Below are 14,779 nucleotides of genomic sequence, written 5' to 3' on the forward strand. Positions count from 1 at the left end.
GTGTCATGTGTTGTTCATGTCGCAAACTGAGCCCGGAGTTCCTGAAAAAAAAGATTGCATTAGACACTTGTTAAGATAACGCACAGAAGCGTTTGCAACATTCACACTGACGTGGATAAGAAGGGCTCGCTGCTTGTTTTTTTCTGATAAAAGCGTTTAACACGGCGCCAGGAGCATGTGATGCCTCTTCTGAAGGTTAAATATTAATTGACGTGTGTCGCATCAGGTCACGAGTATAATGAGAAAACTCCATTCTGTCTTCATGCAGCTTCCGATTGTGTAGTTTTCTGCTTTTGTTTTAGACGCACACAGAAAGAACTAGACAATCTGTACAAGACAGGAATTGAATCGAAGACGTTGTGCACCGTTAGACTGACCTTTGACATGTTTTCTATTTAACCATTTTCCCAGAGATGCGTTTTATTTCCAAAAAAGATCTGAAAAGTCTAACGTTTCTATTCAACGTCTTCAGATTATGCTCGCAACTTTCTCTCGCGCGTTTTTTCCCCGTCAGCAGATGTTTCTGAGCAGAATAAGTAGAGTTCTATTTCATCATATCTCCATCGCCTTCGGGCTTTGATCCCCTTTGCATCTCGCTCGTCGGACTCGGGCCGCAAAAATCAAACTCTCAAACAATTTTAAACGCCTAAAAAACTTCTGTACGAAACTTGCTCGCTGGTTGACGTCAATGCAGGTCACCGATCCATCAGTGTCAAAGTACGTATAGATCAAGAGATGCATCGATAGGTTGGTGTCTATTGCAGGAACTCGCAACACGGATAGACTGAGGGATTGGATTCTGTATAATGCTGGAGAATAACTCGCACGCATCTGGTGGAAACTGCGGATTATCTGACGCTAAAGTTGTCAAATAGTCCCAAGCTTCTCATTCTACAGTTTTTGAAAACATATAAAGTCTTTCATATACACGTACACAACATCTGGAACATCAGTATATCATCTTTAATGTCTGTAAACACACATAGGGCTGCAGCATCAAACATTCGCTTTGCCTCAGATAACATAAGATGTTTGTGATACTTTTGCAACAATGGCCTTATGAAATGAGCCCTGCCTCAAATATGAATGAGTAGCTGTCACAATCAAGCGAAGCCTGACTGTGGCTTTGCATGTGTGCGTGTGGCGCAGAGATGCGCTGAGACAAGACTTCAGCGCCTCTGTGGCACCTGCGTGCGCGTCGCCGCGCTCCTCCGCCTCGTAGCCCCTGCTCCCAACCGCACAGCTGTCGCCTTTACACCGATGTTATGTAAAACGAGGCCATTAGGATTTCGACTCGGAGCTAAAGAAAGTCCAACAAGCCAGGAAGTAGCATCACTAATCATTTGCAAATTGCATAAAACAGTTTCCCTGACCAGTGTTTACCAACAGTGAGGTCACCGCCATCCATTACTCCGCTGATGAATTGTGATATCAGCGGCCTTGGCACGAAGCTGCTCTCCCTCCAAATAATGACCCTAAAACTGTGTCTTTGCTGATTGCCAACGGGGGATGGTGGCTTTTGGCTTGTGCCATCAGGAGAACAGCAGTGTCCGTTTGGGTTAATGTCCCTGTATTGATCCCAGCAACCACTGCTATCGAAAATGAATTACCGAAGCCCGCACAGCAGCGAATCCGTCATCTGTGCTCAGCCAGCCGGCCAGAGCAACTTATTGGTCGCGGTGGTGATGGATGTTAACTTTCATTGCTGGCTCCTTGCTCCTAATTCACCAGGGTTTACAACCCAAAACAACGGGCTGGAAACTTTTATACTTTCACCACCTACTTGTAAACTTCATATCGCACCCCGGCTTGTTAACCTTTTAAATGGAATAAAACGCGAGCCCCAGTAGCTCCACACTCAGAGGTCACGTCGGCCCCACATTGATAAAAACCAGCCGAAACAGCGGGGTCAGCGCTGATCCTTGTACTTTACCCGCACGCAAGCGCGGTTGTTTGCTTCTGTTCTGTGTTGCTCGTTCGAGCCGCTCATAAATAAGCCAAGAATATATTTAAATCAAAAGTAAAATCAGCCTTTTCTTCGCCCGAAATCTATGCATTCGCCTAGAGCCCGGTTTTAATTTGTATTTTAATGTACTGTTTTCTAATATTTTTATAAGCATGTCCTATGGCGAATACAATATGAAATATTAACCGTGTCGATATCTGCGGTGTGACTGGGGCGATGCCGCAGAGACCCGGTGATTTATTTTATATTAATCACTACGGGCGAGGCGGTGGCTTCAGCTCCACGTTGGCATCGACTTTACACTCACACGCAAAATTATTATTATCGTGACTGTGCAGCATTATTTTTGCCTGTTTTTAATTTATTTGCTACTAATATAAAATTTTCCAAGACATATTGCGGTTTGCAGTTCAACAAGGACTCTGGTGGACGTCACTTTGCTTTACAGCTCGCCCTTTAAAGCCTTTTACGAGACTCAAAGCGTTTTGTTTTTATCTTTAAGCACTGCTGTCATTTGCTGATCAACTAATCAATGGTGAACCTGGAGCCTCGCTCGATGCATTTCTGAAGGATCAATAGGAGCAGAACTGCATTCTGCTAAGATGCTTTAAGTTATGTCTGTCCTGTCATGTGTTTGACCTGTGTCAACAAGCAGATTCATTACAGGAAATGAGCTGAAAAGTTTAAGCAGAGCCTTTCATTAAGTTGAGTGCTGTCAACGTACTCTCCACAGGCTGCTTTTATTATTATTATTATTATTATTATTATTATTATTATTATTATTATTATTATTATTATTATTATTATTATTATTATTATTATTATTATTATTATTATTATTATTATTATTATTATTATTATTATTATTATTATTATTATTATTATTATAATAATAATAAATGTTAAATATGGTGTATTTCAGAACAACTAGTACTATTACAACAAGTATTATTAATAAATTGACACAGGAAAATCTTTCCATACTGTTATCATGTTAAAAAATAATTTTTGATTCCCTCCGAAGTGTTTTATTATTAAACTTTTTCTATTTTACACGGTGTGTTAATGAGAGATGTTTCTGCTTCGGCAGCTCTCCCGCAAGGTTGTCTATTTTCCCAGGAATCACTCGATAGAGACAGACTAATCTTTTCATGGCTTCTTGAATGACTCCGTGGCTGATGCATCACACTTAATGTATTCTAAAGTATATTTACTTGAATCTGGCTATTGGCAAAAGTTAAGTAGCAGTGTTTAGTAATGTCGCATTGATCAGGCCTCTGAGCAAGTCAGCGGGACGGGGCACTGCTGCTCTCATCCTAACACACACACACACACACACACACACACACACACACACACACACACACACACACACACACACACACACACGCACGCACGCACGCACGCATGCGCACGCACGCACAATGATGTGGCCTTGTTGGGAGAGAAAACTCTAACATCTGCCTTGTTTGCCTTTGGCTCTACTTTAAGTAACTGTGAGGGCGAATGAATTTTTTAATGTGATCTGTAACATCTAACTTTTTCAGTAACACATTGAAACAACAACCAGCCAACTCCAAGCTGACGACACTGCCCACTAAAGCTGCGAGTATTCGTTCTAATAATTGTTCACCTTTTTCTGCGTTTAGCTGCTTTATACTAAACGTGTTCTCGGTCACTACATCTTTAACTTTGCAGTTTGCCTTCAAATATCTTCTGTAAAGTTTCAATAGGCCACAGGCCAAATCGATGTCAGCTTGCATTTTGAATGTTAGGTGTTTGTCCTGTTAAATCTTTAAACAGCAGCCTACTGTTAAACACTTTGTTTCAGAGTCAGAGCCGTGTAGCCAATATTAAGAGGCGCACGTGTTTTTAAGCCCACCGAGTTGCTGTGTTTGTAAAGCGTTTGCACGCAGTTTGTTAAGAAATTAGTGTGTTGCCATAGATTATTATTTAGGTACATTTGCATTTGAAAGCGCCTTGCAATAGAGGACCCTGGTGATCAATAGCCCTGGTGCCACATTGATCTATCCGCAGTCTGATCGATTGGTAGGAAGAATTGGGTGCACGTTTCTCCTGTGCTCTTGGTTTCACTCAAAATAAAAGCAAACTTATGTGGATCTGGACGCTTTATTACAGCAGATACGCGACAGTTTACGCAACATTATTTGACAACAGGTGCAGACAGGCCGGACGTGCCCCGCGGCCGGCCAGTTATAATATACGTGCACATTGTTGTAATGCATTATTATATGTGAGGGAAACACCTCAAACACGGAAGAAAGAAACAAATAATGCGCTAGTTTCTAACTTTTATTTTCTACATGTCATCCAGATATTTGTCATTTCTCCAGTGCGATTCGGCAAAGCACCCCTTATGTTTATGTGCAATTTATCGAGAGAAAAAAACGATAAAAATTAAAAATGTATATTTCTTATAAATGTCATTGAGACCACGGTTCTGACAATCCGTTGGCAAACTAACCATCATTTAGGTGGATTCGCGTGATGTCAATGCAATCAATAGAGCTACTAATCACAAACACATCCAATAGAGCATCGATCTGATTGGGCTGGATTACTAAATGTTATAAGGATCAACTTTGCTTTGCTCTCGGACACTTTCGGCTTCAGCGAGAAAGGCCTCAGTGATAATGACGTGTGTGTGTGTGTGTGTGTGTGTGTGTGTGTGTGTGTGTGTGTGTGTGTGCTGTTGTCGACATTAAATATAAAAAGGAATAATTGTTTTTGGTTTTGCACCTCCGAGATTTAAATACAAATTTAGACACCAAGACACCTTATTTTAAACACAGAAATTAAAAGTGCTCTCTGTGTGTGTGTGTGTGTGTGTGGGTGGGTGCTGTTATTAATTATAAAAAATACCACTTCTATATTTTTTAATATTGTTTAAAAATATCATGTAAAAATATAGACAGAATATGTATGAATACACACATTGAGATCTGTTTAAATCCAGAAAGTATAAAGATGAAGCAAATGAACAAATTCTGGTTTAAACGTTTATCCACTGACTCTGTTTGACTGACAACAAATTCAGTGGAACCATTCTGAGCTATAGGCATCAGAAAAACAAAAACAGTGTGTGTGTGTGTGTGTGTGTGTGTGTGTGTGTGTGTGTGTGTGTGTGTGTGTGTGTGTGTGTGTGTGTGTGTGTGTGTGTGTGTGTGTGTGTGTGTGTGTGTGTGTGTGATGGATTCAAATGAATGACTAATTGCTTTCATATATTAGAACATATTCAGCATGCATGGTACAAGTGAATATGAATATATTTGGATGCTACACACACGTTTAGCGTGTTCAAGAAGCGTATGCATGCGGCTCTATGGACTATAACAACCCAGGCTGTAACATCTATACATTTATTCAGCTTTATAGATTAAAGATTACAATGATTATAGATTGTAATGTGCATGTATTATCTCAGAGGCTATTTAAGAGCATTACTCTCCTCCTCTTGCCCTCCTGGTTTTAAACCGCAACGCTTTTCCCCCTCTTAAGCACTGCTAACGCTGGATTTATTAGGCTTAAAGAACAGCCTACACATCTTCCTCAAAGGGGATCACACATTAAGTGTAGATCAGAAGGATAAGGTCTTAAAATCAGAACAATGCCTCTTGCACTACGCTTATTCTTATTCCCCTACGCATGTTAATTCAGGGATCATACACAGACCATTTTAAATAGATTTGTGTTCCAAATTATGTTCATGCATGTGAATCTTAGATCTCATGGCCAGAGGGGCTTAAATACTCTTGTAATTTAGTGCTACTATTTTCATTCAAATTAACAGGGATTGTTTGATTTAGTATAAATAAGAAAGTTTGTATACTTTTTTGCAAGAGGTGCTGTAATAATCAGCAGATATGATGTTTAAAAAAGGACAATGTCTGCGCCTATGATCCAAAATATCCTGATTTTTTTATTTTCCGTAGGCAGAAGAAGCAGTTGTAGTTACATTTAAAGTGCAGGCTCGCACCAGTTTGCTCTTTTATAAGCCAGCTCACTGTAGAAAACAGTGACACAGCTTCAGGGAAAGCGATGCGCTGCACAAAACAGAACCAGTGACCTACTGCTAGTCATCCTGGCTCTGATATCAAACAGTTCTTACCATGATACAACTGCAGCAGATTTGCAGGATGCCTTTGCAGGCAGCGCTTTCTTGGCTTGTAAATCTTTTTTTATCCTCCTCAGACAAGTGGTAAAACCTCACACGTACAGTATGAAAGGGAAACGTGCATCACTCAGAATAAATGTGGAATCAAGTACAATTGGCTTTTGCTTAGCCCCCACCACCACCTCCCCCCCATACATGCCCCCCAACACTAGCCCTCTTCCACTCACCGATCCACCCACCCACCTCACTCCTCCCCTGAAACTCCCACCCTCCACACCCGATAGAGCACCCGTTGCTAGGCGACAGAGGGAAAGATGGATTGAAGAGACATAGTCGATCAATTCTTCAGAGAGAGAGGAAAGGAGGCAGTAGGGAGGGAGAGGAGAGAGTAAAAGGAAGAGGGAGAGGAGGGGAGGGGAGGGGAGGACAGTATGCAGAGTGATTGCAGTCGTAGTGAGGTTGCAGTTCGGGCTGAAGACGCTCTTTTGAAACATCTATCTTTGTTAACTGTATTGTGCCTCTGGAAATAAATCCATCTGTGCAGCTGTCCACCCTTCCGTCTTTGTCCAAGTGCTTTACTTTAATACTTTTATCACTACAAATTACAGTCCACACAAGCAGCCTGTGTTTAATATTCCCTCACTCAAAAGAGAGTTAATTGTATATTGTATGCAGTCTTTCTCCCTGGCTCTCCCTCTTTTTCCATTAGTCGCTGCTACACACACACACACACACACACACACACACACACACACACACACACACACACAGACACACACACACACACACACACACACACACACACACACAAACACACACACACACACACACACACACACACACACACACACACACACACACACACACACACACACACACACGCATATGACCAGCAATACAACATACCCGTGTTTGTGTGTGCGTGTGTGTGTGTGTGTGTGCGCGCGCAGAGCTGGGTGTTGAGCGCATCGACTGACTATCGATCCCACCACTCACCTCCCTGCAGTCAGCTCTTGTCCTACATAGCATGCCCTGTCTGATTTCTCCCTTAATGGCTTTTATCCAGCTCCAATCTTTATTTAAACTGAAAAGTAGGAATTAGCACCCACTTCTATCCCAGTCTCTCTTACCTTTTCTTTTTCTGTCATCTCAGAGTGAGTATCAGCGAGTATCGGCCCATTGACCCCTCTCTCTTCTGCCCCTGGCTATGACTTCTTTCCCACTCAGAACTGTGCAGTACAAAATGTTACATGCATTTCTCCTGGTTTCTTACTGTATGATGCTTGTACGCGCACACGGATAAATAGCACCAGGAACAATCTAAACTATCCCATTAACATGACAAATACACCTATTGATTAATCTGACAATGCTTTGTCCAATTGTTGATTAATACTCTGGTCTATAAAACAGCAGAGAATGCCCATCATACTCTCTTCTGATGCCTTGTTCCACAACCTTGGGTGATGATTTTTCCCAGGATCAACAAACATACATGAAACATAAACTGGCTGCCAGTAAATCCCTGCCTTTCCCACTGAACGTGTAGAAACCCTTCAGTAAGTCACAAGGGGACATTTACTCAAAATGAATGTGAGGATTAAACTGTCTGAGTTGTGTTAATACATTTACAGAGAATTATTGTAATGTACATCAGACCACCGGAGAAAAAAGCTTTTAAGAAACTGCAAATATCTTTAAACCTATTTAAGTTCAAATTCATCAGTCTACTGTAAATAAGGTCACGAGACAAGTTAAGTTATTTAGGATGTTTATATCCCATCTCGGATTGTCATGGTAACGGGCAGACGTCTCAGCTCTCAAATTAGAGAAATGTATTCTGCACAGGCTGCTTTTCATATCGATGGCCTTTCTTATTGTGATCAGCCAGCCACAGCCTGGGGAGGAACCCTCGGCATGCCGTCATCCCTTTCGATTTGATTTGATTTGCTGCTCATAGAGGGAAGTGATGGGAGAGACTCTTATCTTGGCTGAGCAGAAACAAGCCATACCAAATAAGACACATTGGACTATCTGTGCTGGCACACACAATGGGGATTAATTGATCCCCTAATACCACAGATAAATCAATTCTTTCCTTCCCCCTGAGCTCGCGGGCCAACTGCATGGCCCCGCCATTTGATCAACAAAGCATCTCTGGCCAATGGGAGCGGGCCTGCGGGTTGACTGACAGAGGCACAGAGGTGATGCTGGACAGAGGTTAGGCATAGGGAGTCCATCAAGGCCATAGGCAGCAGGAGTGAAAGTGGGACTGTGGTGTAGTCAAAGCATAGAGCACGGCCATTCACAGAGGATGTATTAATAGAATCAGCTGTGTTGCTGTGCTATAACTCTGACTTGGGCTGTACCTCATGTATATGCATGTACAGATGCATATGGGAGCAACCAATCAGCAGCCACATAAAACTGAGACAACAAAATATTAGAATTAGATTTGCTTTGATACATTTAACATTCCACAGTCACCACATCGACACATATTATTGCAGCCGTTCTCAGAAGGCTGCATCTCTGGTCCAGACATCAGCCATTTTCTCACAGTTACCCCATCTTATCTCCACCTACGTTTGATCCATCTCCATTAGACTCTCCCTTTATACGGCCCGGCATCGTTCTCACTCCTTCACTTCTTTTGTATCTCTCCCACCCAATGTTTTTCTTATCAGCACCTTGGCATTTCTGTCTTTCCCACAAACACTGTTTTCCTCATACGGCTCATATAATAACAGACTAAAAATATGCCTTCTTTTTTCTTTCCAGTATTGATTTTGCCGGTAGCATTGTCTATAGAGAGAGAGAGAGAGAGAGAGGAGAAAGAAGGCGGGGGAGAGAAATGAAGTAGAAACAACTGGAAAAAGAATGACTTTCTACATATGTGGTAATGCTCTCACCTTTCCTATCGTGCTTAAGTGGAGAACCATACTCTGCTTTATCTAAGTGCAATACCTTTCAATTAAGTGGCGACTGCATTTACTGTGGTTCCAGCCTCCCACCACTCAGCACCACAGAGCACCAAACACTCACGTTTAATAACAGCCCGCTGAAATTAGAGAAACCTTACCATTGCAAATATGTTCCAGATCAGCTTTTCAGGGAAAATGGTCGGCTCTTTTGGCACTGGTGTGTAATGGGAATGGAGAGAGCTGATCAATAGGCTATTGATCGTAGCTGGCCAGTGTCTGGGGAATTGAGAGTGAGAATAGAGGAGAGTTAGGGTGGGGGTTGGCTCCAGGTTGAATTTTTAAAATGCTCTATTTCAGAGATGACAAATAGTCTATTTGAAAAGAGAAAAAATAAAAACAGAGGGAGAGAGAGCATCACAGAGATGGAGGAAGAGACGGCGCTTGTTTTGCTCTGCGAGCAGAGAACTGAGACCTCCCCGTTTCCCAGAAGTTACAGTATTTCGGACGGGAGCTGTTGAACTACAAAGACAAAGGGAGCAGGGACGTCTCTGGCTACAGCGCTTGTGTGTATTCTGTCTGGAAAAGGAGGAGAGGGGCTTATTAAACACTGCTGTACAGCACACACAAATAATTTCCACTATAATCCTGCGTCTGACATAACATTTAACCTCAGCAAATCTAAACTCAAGCTTCAGTCAAGCACGTATTATAATTTTCACAGTTAATGGTTGCCAATATCTGACGTGGCCGAGGTTTTTATTTTTATAAAATGTTCCCCCATCTACATGAAGGATGTCATCCTAATACACAAGCATAGCTGTAGTCAACACAAATGAGAAAGGGGATGATGGGGAAGCATAAATAAATCTTCAAGCTGCAGGGAAACCTGGACAGTGACAAGAGTTTACCAGCTCTGTGATCTCTTGACAACAGATGTAGTGAAGGTTTGTGTTCGTTCATTATTTCCTAAAAGCAGTAGCACATCATCAACGCCTCCAAATACACTGTCTTTATCATTTGCATGACTTAAAAAATTTAAAGTGAGAAAGGATGTCACATTATTTTATTGTCCCTGCACACACACACACACACACACACACACACACACACACACACACACACACACACACACACACACACACACACACACGCTTGTAAACGCCAGGAAACAACGTGGCTGCATAACTTCTGAAGGTCGTTCAACTCAACTGCAGGCAATGGAAAACAGTTAGAGTACCAGTGTGTAACCACCCCTGAGACGAACCTATACCCCAGTAAAATCCAGCTGTAAATAATGTATTGAATGCAAACTTAAGGTCCACGGGGAGATACGGATAGGCTCATTACTCTTTTAGTTTGCTGGCCTTTTACGTAGTCCGCACAGCTCGCAACAATCGACTCCAGATGCTCCCTCTCTCTGTTTTGATTTAAAGATGCTTTTACCTGCGGATATTGTTATGGATATAGATATTGTTTTTTTATTTTCTGCACATCGCCCCGAGGTCTGAAGCCTCTTAACTCGTGCACCCACCCACATGCTCTGTGCCCTGGTAAGGTTAGCATGCGCTTTGTGTGTATGTGTGTGTGTGTGTGTGTTATCTGTGCCGGTAGTTGAGGTGAGTATGTGGCCCGGGCCCCGTCCGGGATGCATTGATCTCGAAGCAGGATGTCAAACATTTTAGCGCCGATGTTGCCCTTGTTATTGCCTCGCGCAGCCGGGTTGTTAATGCATTAAAAATCGTTTGCCCCTATCTTTCCAAACTTATCTCACCCTACTGCCCTGAGCAACACAAGAATACCCCTCTGCTGTAACATACACACCACTCCTGCCCCCCTCCCTCCACCCTCTGTTTCTAACCGTGGTCCTTCCATCCTCAGTCTCAATCAATCTTTACGACACCCGGTTGCATCTCTCTAATGTTTCCGGACTTGACCGTATCCCCGTTCAAAAATTCTTAATTAAGCCTGTTCTGTATGTTTACTGTTGGGCAAATTACAATCTGACAGGGCTAATAAAACAACATTGGCTGGAGAAGGCCAGGAGGAGCACGTGCTACGACCCTCACCTCCTTCCCCTGCTTCCATATGCACCTGGCCTTATCTCCCTCCATCCCCACCTCTTCGTATCTCCCTATTTTCTACCTCACATGAGGCTAGAAGGGAGGGGACGGGGGAGCGAAGCGGTGGTTCAGCGCCAGTTGGTCAGGATCCCGCATCCGTCGCTGTCAGCGTTACTATTTGTTATGCTGACATATCTCGGTAACGCCGCTCAACCTACTTCTCGCGCCTCACTTCTGATTATTAAGATTCATGCGCCCGCTCGCCTGCACGTCAACTCGTACAGATATGAGTCATATATCTAAGTTCACATCAGCATCTTTCTTCATTTACGCATCGACTCGTGCGGTGTTCTCCCGTGCTCCAATCCATAGCCCACACCAGGTGTGTGTTACGTCTCTATTTCTGTACAGTTTCGTCCGGTCTCTGGAGAAGTGCCATTTGCTTTGTGCTAAAGCATGATGGAGAGGGAGACCACGTCATCAGGAATGTTCAGCACCGGGTAGCCTGAAAAACGACCCCAGCTACGTTACACACACGTACACAAGCTTGTGTGAGCGCAACACACTCTCGACATTTGTAATAAGACAGAGTTGATGGATGTGAATAAACATCCACTCAACACTCATTTGGGTGTTACATTAACGCAAAACTGCAGAAGCTGTAGAACGTAATATTTGGAAGATGCTCCACTTAAAGTAAAGACTTATTAAACATCCCTGGCGTCGGTGCAGACAGTTACTTACTCGCTGATCAGGGACTTATTTCTGCTGGATCAGTACGTTTGTAACCATCAGCCTGTCTGATGCTGGGCAGCGGAACGGGTCATTCAGAACGTGGACTTTTACTTATTAGCAGGAACTGAGATAACATAGTACGAACATGATGTTTGTAGCTAGTAAAACTTTTACTTGGAACAAATAAAGTTCCAGCCGCGCGTCGTGCGTATGAAGACCTGGCGGAAGCGCTGCTTTGCCACATGCACATGTGAGTGACCATGTATGTGAGTGTGTGTTCATGTACCGCACCGCGCTGACAGGCGCAGAGCCCCGTGGGGGGGCACTGTTGATATCTTACACTCGGCTGAACATATACGGCGCATCAGAGGTGTAACAAATCCATTCGGGACTGCCAGAACCTTTCAGAGACTTTCTGTGCCTGTGAACAACACATCTCCAGGTTTCCACACCTCGGAGCTGATGTGTGTCTGACACAGATTAAACGCAGCCTCACGCGGCGGCGTGCGACACCGAGGAGGAGGAGGAAGAGGAGGCCTCCACCGCAAGTGCGGCTGTCGGTCGGTGTGAAGCTGCCGTGTCTCAATGGCGTCTTTAAAGTGGTTAATGAGAAGAGAGTGTCAGAGTGAAAGGCCGGCGTCGGTGGAGAGTCCTCCAGCCGCTCTCTTTCTGCGTTGACACCTCTTAACCTCAGTCTATCATCTCTCACACACTCCACTTCTATTGACACTCGCTTCCCCGCAGCTCTCCAAAGACCTGCGGAGAATCCACTACAGCGAGTGTCCGTGTAAGGGCAGCCTGCGGAGAAGAAAGGATTATATAATGCACTGACATATTTAACACGAAGTGATCGGATGTGGAGATTGCTCGGTTTCTCTTCTTGACATTTCTGGCCGGATAAAAGGGGAGAATTACACAGAGAGTGATAGATTGACAAATTGAACCAGTCTGTCAGCTCCGGACAGAGAACGCTGAAGCCTCACATACAGTACATCACTTTGTAAATGAATCTCACCCCTCGTCGGCGTCTCCGCACGCCGCAAAGTTTACAGGATCTTTGTCCGCCGCTGTCGCGCGCTAGCGTAAGTGGGGTCGGGAGCACAGGGTCAACTGTGCAGGGGTCAAAGGTCATCAGCAAGAGCAACGGGTCTTGTTAAAATACCTTTTTAGCCTCCTTCAGGGATATTATGTAATGGCTCTGGGAATAGAGTGGGCTCCAGGTTGACTGTTTCGTGGTGGAGAACGGATGATATATGTTTTTTATACCAGATGTATATTCATTACCCTCTTTTAAAAGTTTGTTCTGAAAGGTCAAGAAGGGTCACACAAGAGGTCATTTATGTGTTTTTTTTACATTTCATGGTTTTGGAGGGGTCATCTTCCAGGAAACAGTCCTCTTATATAACACCTCTGAGGACTCGCAGGTTTCATACCAACAGAAAGGGGTTTTCCTCGTGCTACTAATTAAACGCTCCACAAGCTAAAGCATGTTATTTCCTCTTGGACGGTAGCACTGACTAACTCGAAGTGGTTGGAGAAAAACTGGGCTGCGCTGATCAATATATCGGAGACATTTGAGTATCAATACAATGAGGACGCTGTCTTCAATCTTAATTTTTAATGTGGCGATAATATGTGTATTAATTTTCATAACTTTCTTTCAATAACCTTCGAATATGAGCGATGGCGGCCTATTTCTTTTTTTGCACCATGAATATGCACCCCGCTCCTCTGCGTTGCCATTGACCCCTCCTGAGCTTCTCTCTCGCTTTGTCTCTCCCTCTCCCCCCTTCCCCTCACGCTCCCGTGCTGTAAAATTTATCCTTATTCCCCGCTTCACCAAGCTAACTGTGCGCACTACCTTTTATCAGTCCAGAACTGTTAAATTAATAAATTGATATTGACGAGCTATCAGCCGGGGAATAAATTATTTGGGAGCAGGAGGCGAGGGTCACATGACTTTTAGTGCCCGCGATTCGGTAATTATTCCCTCCCCACATGAACGGTGGTTTGCTGCATATGGACAAACACACACACACACACACACACACACACACACACACACACACACACACACACACACACACACACACACACACACACACATCCCATCCCATGAAGAACTATAAATATCCCCACATACAGTGGACTGCAGGGGTCATGGGAATATTGATGATTATTACAGCTACACACAACTATGACTATCACAACCATCATGATGCAGATGTTGGGCAGCTGGAAACGATCACAAGTTACAAAACATGAAATGTGTAAACGTTACAGTACTGAGGCTCTCATCACTGTGAGCACAGAATACTCAGCCTGCAAAAGTTCAATGTGAAACAACGCCATTAACCTCCTGCAGCCGGTGGTTTTCCCTCTGTAAGAAATGCTAATGAGAGGTGCAAAGTGAGAGGGAGGCGAGCGCTGCGCTGCACATGAAGGGGGCAGCAGGCATGTCAGAGCGGCAATCGTAGAAGTGCTCTTGTTGCCCTCTGGCCATAACTGACCTTTTGACTCTGGCCATGGCCTAAATGTCAGAGGTCACCAACCAGGGTCAGTGGGGATCGCTGCAAGATCGTGGCCAGGGATGCATCACCATGGCAACACCGTGGACCATAGGAGAGAGGGGGTGTTTGCATCCTGCATGCTAAATTAATGCACACGGAAACACATGGACACGCAAGTCGAGCGCATCAGGGCATGTTTTTACTGGAAGTCAAGCTGCTCCCAGTTGGCTTCGAGTACTGGGGTACACAGCTACAGCATCCGAGGAAGCCTGACATCAACGCTAATTCAGGACACTGTATTGACATTAATAATTTGTACTGGTGCGGAGGTGGCCATATTGTATGTAGTGGCTTTCCATTATGCCCCATTTCAAAGGTCAAAATGTCAAAGTGGACTTCAAGGTAAGAGCCTTCCTGATGATTATGAATAATAGCACAGTGAGAAATGG

This window comes from Betta splendens, chromosome 4, assembly GCF_900634795.4.
Source record: "Betta splendens chromosome 4, fBetSpl5.4, whole genome shotgun sequence".
NCBI lineage: Eukaryota > Metazoa > Chordata > Actinopteri > Anabantiformes > Osphronemidae > Betta > Betta splendens.